This window comes from Gymnogyps californianus, unplaced genomic scaffold (assembly GCF_018139145.2).
Source record: "Gymnogyps californianus isolate 813 unplaced genomic scaffold, ASM1813914v2 HiC_scaffold_42, whole genome shotgun sequence".
Lineage (NCBI taxonomy): Eukaryota > Metazoa > Chordata > Aves > Accipitriformes > Cathartidae > Gymnogyps > Gymnogyps californianus.
Genome location: NW_026114312.1, coordinates 344,154 through 349,173, shown reverse-complemented (window position 1 = coordinate 349,173; position 5,020 = coordinate 344,154). Strand labels below are relative to the sequence as shown.

At 53.4% G+C, this 5,020-nt stretch overlaps 1 long non-coding RNA gene across 1 annotated transcript; it reads left to right on the top strand.

The window, feature by feature from the left end:
• The first annotated feature begins 3,661 nt into the window (after window positions 1-3,661).
• On the top strand, window positions 3,662-4,131 carry LOC127028777 (uncharacterized). Its single transcript, XR_007768070.1, has 3 exons — window positions 3,662-3,681; window positions 3,923-3,986; window positions 4,076-4,131. It is a non-coding gene; the product is annotated as an uncharacterized LOC127028777 (long non-coding RNA).
• The last annotated feature ends 889 nt before the right edge of the window (window positions 4,132-5,020 follow it).

Here is a 5,020-nt window from a genome sequence, read left to right as displayed (position 1 = left end):
AGGAGCGGGAGATGGGAATCAGTATGGGCAGGCTGCGGTTTTGGGCAGTATCTCAGGACGTGCGTTTTTGTTCTTGTGGTTTTTTTTCAGGTGCCGCAAGCAGGCTTGGAAGGGCGAAGCCGCATGCCAATGCAAGCGCAACGGTAGCTTTCTGTTAGGTATCTTCGGCGGCAGAAGCGATGACGGCTGCAGCGTCCGACACCGGAATTCCTGTGAAGCGGGTGAGCGGAAGGCCGTTGCTTTTGAGGAGGAGGGTTGTGGAAGAGGTCTGTGTCGACCGACACGATGCTTACTGCTGGTACTGGTGGCTTTTTTTTTTGGCAGGTGACAAAGAGGAACCTGGCAACTGCGGGAATGTTGGTTTGCTGATGTGGTTTTTGCTGAGGATGGATTCAGACCCCCGGCCCTCTGACAGCTAAGTTGAGGGAGCAGGGATGGGGAGCGGGCCCGGGGGAGGGACGAGGTTGGGAACTGCAGGGAGGGGTTTTGAAGTTAGCGTAGGGGAGAGGGCTGTCCAGGAACAGTTCCTTTTGGGCAGCTAAAGGAAGCAGGTTACTTTCGGTACGATGCTAGTGTGGGCAGGGCAGGGCAGTTCCAGCCTGTGTCTGTGTTGTTGTGGTGTCTGTGTAGTCTGTCTTCTGTGTCTTAGACCTTTCGGGTCTCGATGTCCTCGTTGCTCTTTTCACTCAAGGAGCGCGGCATGCGCCTCGGGTGCCATCCCTAGGGTCTCGAATGCCGTACTCATCGGCCTAGTGCCATCGGGTGCTTCTTTTCTTGCGTTGCAAGCTTAAAGCGCGGATCGTCTTTGGAAGCTTCTGGTCGGTCCTCTCTTTGCGGCATCGTTCCGGGCTGTGTCAGCAGCTCTGTTCTCTAGCCATCCATTGTCACGGACTGGGACGACTTCCCTGCGTCCTCACGTTCTTAGGTCTTGAAGCCAGGCTGCTTGCGCATCCATCATCTCTGTTTTGCCAGTAACTTCTTTTAACGGGCCGTTATGTTCATCTTTTTCTGGGCCTGCCATAGAGTCTCCTCGCCTCACTGTTGCACCCCTGTAGGTCTTTGTGCCAACAGAGTTTCCTGTCTGGGAGTCATTCTTCTTGCTGAGAGTTTTCTCTCGTCTTTGAATCGCATTGTTTGTAGCGTTCTGCGTAGTGTCGGTGGTGTGGTGTTTGGCTCGGAGCTGCTCTGCCCAGGGGTGTGGAGTCAGGGGTAGGTGGAATAGCGAAAAGAGTCTACGGTTAATATGTTGATATGCCTCAACCATGTAGGCAAGGCTTGTACAGTCATCTCGGATGGAGTAGCTGCGGCAGACTGCGTGGACAGTCATTTCAGTAGCGTTTTATGGAGACGATTGGAGCCTTCTGGGAGGGGCTGTTCAGCGGTAGGGAAGCAGACTGAATCTCAAAGGTGTGAAGGCTGGTATGTGTGGGGCTTAAAGTTTGGTCTGGTTTTTTTTTTTTTTAATGGCAAGCTGTAGCTGGACTCTAGATGGTATTCCTAAATAGAAACAAGACCTCTGGAACTGTTAAGCTACTGATTGGCATCTGGGTGACTTGTTTAATAATTTTTTTTCAGATGCAGAGGGACAAGATACGCACCAAAGAGCGATGGAGGAGAGTTGAGCGCCGTGACAAGGTAGGTCGGCATGTGGTGTTGGAGGGAAGGTGGACGTGGCTATATGACTACATTATGGTGCGTGGTCTTTGTTGGTGTGGGGTGTTTTTTTTTTTTTTTTGAAGGTGTGAAGCGATGAGCAAAGCAGGATATCGGCACCGGAGCCGACTCGGGCAAGGTGAGCAATGTCTAGTGGGCTGCAGTAGCGGTTGTTTTTTCAGGTGTCATAGTGTTGGTGAAGTTGTAAGCATTGTTTGTTTGTGTTTCACAGGTGGGACCCGAGCCTCAACGTGGCCGCCCAAAGCGACGGAGGCCAGGCGGGCGAGCGGCCCAGGTATAGGAGAGGGTAAGAGGAGTTGCTGCGGCCAGGCTGTGGTTTCAGGCAGTATCTCAGCATGTGCATTTTATTTTTTTTTTCAGGTGCCGTACGCAGCCTCAGAGGGGCGAGCCGCGTGCTGATGAGCAGTCTAAGGTGAGGCGGTTGTGGGCCGGGTCAGTGTCTAGTAGCAAGTATTGTATGGCAGCTCAGTTAAGCGTTTCTTCTGGTTTTCAGGCACCGTGCGGGCTGCCTTTGGAATTGGATGTGCAGTTGAGGTGAGCTGGGGTAGGAGCGAGGAGGAGCGCGGGGCCGGTGACTTCTCTCAAGCGCAACAGTAACTCTTTTTTTTTTTTCTCGGTCTCTTGTGCCACAAGCGACGGTGGCCGTGGCGTACGACTCTGGAACGAGCAGGTGAGCGGAATGCCACGCACATTTGAGGAGGGGGGTGTTGTGGAGAGGCCGGCATTGATCGATGTGATGCTTACTGCTGGCACTATTTGGTTTTTTATTGCAGATGAAGAAGAGGAACACGGTGACTGTAGGAACCTCCCAGTTAGCTGACATGGGTGTGGCTTTTTTTGTCGAGGATGGATTCAGACCCCCGGCCCTCTGACAGCTAAGTTGAGGGAGCAGGGATGGGGAGCGGGCCCGGGGGGAGGGGACGAGGTTGGGAACTGCAGGGAGGGGTTTTGAAGTTAGCGTAGGGGAGAGGGCTGTCCAGGAACAGTTCCTTTTGGGCAGCTAAAGGAAGCAGGTTACTTCTCGGTACGATGCTAGTGTGGGCAGGGCAGGGCAGGGCAGTTCCAGCCTGTGTCTGTGTTGTTGTGGTGTCTGTGTAGTCTGTCTTCTGTGTCTTAGACTTCCTCGGGTCTCGATGTCCTCGTTGCTCTTTTCACTCAAGGAGCGCGGCATGCGCCTCGGGTGCCATCCCTAGGGTCTCGAATGCCCGTACTCATCGGCCTAGTGCCAATCGGTGCTTCTTTTCTTGCGTTGCAAGCTTAAAGCGTGGATAGGTCTTGCTTCTCAGAGGCTTCCGGTCGGTCCTCTCTTTGCGGCATCGTTCTGGGCTGCGTCAGCAGCTCTGATCTTGAGCGGTCCGTTTTCGTGGATACCTGTTCTGGGACTTCTTCCCTGCATTACATTCTTACGGTCATCCCTACGTTCTTAGGCTCCTTGCACGTTCTCATCCCTGTTGCAGCCATGTCTTTTTGTCACGGGCCACAGTGCTCGATCTTCTCGGGCTGCCATAGAGCCTTCTTCATGGGCCCTTGGTCTTCTCACCCGATGATGTCTCTTGTCCCAGAGTCATTCTTTGAGAGCTTTTTTTATGTGTCTGGGTCATGTCATTTGTCTTGTGTGCAGCGTTGGTCTGTGCACGTTTGTGTCTGGGTTGGAGCCGCTCTGCCTGCGGGCATAGCGGTGGTAGCCAGCAAAAGAGTAACAACAAGATTCTAAGGCTAATGTGTTGATAAGCCTAGACTTTGTAGGCAAAGAGCGTACAGTCCATTTCAGAGCAAACAGCCAGGTAGGCAGCAGGCGAGGAGAGTATTCCTGTAGCGCTATGCAGAGACCCGGGGCACGACCAGATTTTTTTTATTGGCAGGCTGCTGTTGGATGCCAGATGGTATTCCTAAATGGCATCAAGACCTCTGGAATCGTTAAGCTATCATTCAGCATCCAGGTGACTTGTTTAATAATTTTTTTCAGATGCAGAGGGACAAGATACGCACCAAACAGCGACGGAAGAGGTAAGCGGAGCGACGTAAGAAGGTGGGTCGGTGAGTGTTGTCGGAGGGAAGATGTGACCGGTGGCTAGATGACTAGCTTATAGGTTTTGAGTTTTTTATTTTGAAGGTGGGAAGCAGGATATTGGCATTAGAGCTCTCTCGGGCAAGGTGATCCCTGTCTAGCGGCTGAAGCAGCAGTTACTTTTCAGGTGTCGTAGTGTTGGTGAAGTTAGAAGCGTCCCTTGTTGTTTGTCTCTTATAGGTGGTACCCGAGCCTCGACGTGGCAACCTGTAAACAGCAGAGGCAGGGTCAGCGAGCGGCCGAGGTAAAGGAGCGGGAGATGGGAATAGGTGTGGTCAGGCCGTGGTTTTGGGCAGTATCTCAGCATGTGCCTTTGCTTTGGTTTTTTTTCAGATGCTGCAAGCAGGCTCGGAGGGGCGAAGCCGCATGCTGACGAGCGGTCTGAGAAGGTGAGGCTGTTGTCGGCCGGTCGGTGTCTAATAGCAAAGTGTTGTATGGCAACTCCGTTAAGCATTTCTCTTTGGTCTTGCAGGTACCCTGAGGGCAGCCTTTGGAATTGGATGAGCATTTGAGGTGAGCTGGGGTAGTGGCGAGGAGGAGCACGGGGCCGGTGACCTCTCGCGAGCGCAACGGTAGCTTTCTGTCTTTTGGTATCTTAGGTGGCACGAGCAATGATGGCCGCAGCGTCCGACACTGGAATTCCTGTGGAGCGGGTGAGCGGAAAGCCACGTTGCTTTTGAGGAGGAGGGCGTTGTGGAAGAGGTCTGTGTCGACCGACACGATGCTTACTGCTGGTACTGGTGGCTTTTTTTTTGGCAGGTGACAAAGAGGAACCTGGCAACTGCGGGAATATGTTGGTTTGCTGATGTGGTTTTTGCTGAGGATGGATTCAGACCCCCGGCCCTCTGACAGCTAAGTTGAGGGAGCAGGGATGGGGAGCGGGCCCGGGGGAGGGGACGAGGTTGGGAACTGCAGGGAGGGGTTTTGAAGTTAGCGTAGGGGAGAGGGTGTCCAGGAACAGTCCCCTTTGGGCCTGTAAGGGAGCGGGTTACTCTTCAGCATGACGCTATCTTGTGCCGGGCAGGGCAGTTCCAGCCTGTGTCTGTGTTGTTGTGGTCTGTGTAGTCTGTCTTCTGTGTCTTAGACCTTCCTCAGGTCTCAATGTCCTCTTTTCACTCAAGGAGCGCGGCATGCGCTCGGGTGCCATCCCTAGGGTCTCGAATGCCCGTACTCATTGGCATAGTGCCAATCGGGCCGCTTTTTTGCGTAACAAATGTAAAGTGTGGATCGGTCTTGCTTCTCGGCAGCTTCCGGTCGGTCCTCTTCTGCTCTCTTGTT